Source organism: Leptonychotes weddellii, chromosome 10 (assembly GCF_054177405.1).
Source record: "Leptonychotes weddellii isolate Sample4059 chromosome 10, ASM5417740v2, whole genome shotgun sequence".
Taxonomy (NCBI): domain Eukaryota; kingdom Metazoa; phylum Chordata; class Mammalia; order Carnivora; family Phocidae; genus Leptonychotes; species Leptonychotes weddellii.
In genome coordinates this window covers 82605712-82606542 of record NC_138378.1, presented here as the reverse complement: position 1 = coordinate 82606542, position 831 = coordinate 82605712, and the positions used below count along the sequence as shown (strand labels likewise).

Here is an 831-nt window from a genome sequence, read left to right as displayed (position 1 = left end):
AGAATTTCAAATCCGACAAAGTCTGGTTTATAGCCAACAATTCGAGGAGTCCTCTTCACCAGCAAACTTGCGACCTTGACCATCTTTGGATTATGCTCCTTGACCAAGGAAAGCAAGGTTTGCATTGTTTTGCCAGTGTCAATTATATCCTCAACAATCAAGACATTCTTTCCAGTCAAAGTTGAGAGATCATCTCCACCAATTACTTTGATGTCCCCTGTTGACTGGTCATTACAGTAGCTCTTCAGTCTGATGAAATCTACAGTCATGGGAATGGATCCATCACTATTTCTGTTCAGTGCTTTGATATAATCCAGCAGGTCAGCAAAGAATTTATAGCCTCCTTTGAGCACACAGAGGGCTACTATGTGATGGCCTCCCATCTCCTTCATCACATCTCGAGCAAGCCGCTCGGTCCTGTCCATAATTAGTCCATGAGGAATAAACACCTTTTCCAAATCCTCAGCATAATGATGAGGTATACAGAATAAATCTAGGTCATAACCTGGTTCATCATCACTGATCATGACGCTGGGGCTGCGGGTCGCCATTACGGAGCCGGAGGGCGCGCGGGCTGACCAAGACTATTATTTATGTTATCACATTGAAATATGTTATGTAGGTGTTACCAATTTTACAATGGGGAACTTGAGAATTAGGGAGAATAAGGGCTTACTCAAAGCCATCAGGTGGTAAGGAGTGTAGAGTCAAGTCTCCACCTAATCACACTTTAAATAAAGGCCAATGTAATTTACTGTTGGATTACACTGCCAAAGATCTAGAGACTTCAGAACTTCCAGTTTCTAATATTTTTATCTTTGGTATGAATAC

At 41.9% G+C, this 831-nt stretch overlaps 1 pseudogene; it reads right to left on the bottom strand.

Annotated features, from left to right (window-relative positions):
- Positions 1-5: 5 nt before the first annotated feature.
- On the bottom strand, positions 6-573 carry LOC102746319 (hypoxanthine-guanine phosphoribosyltransferase pseudogene; annotated as a pseudogene).
- Positions 574-831: the final 258 nt, after the last annotated feature.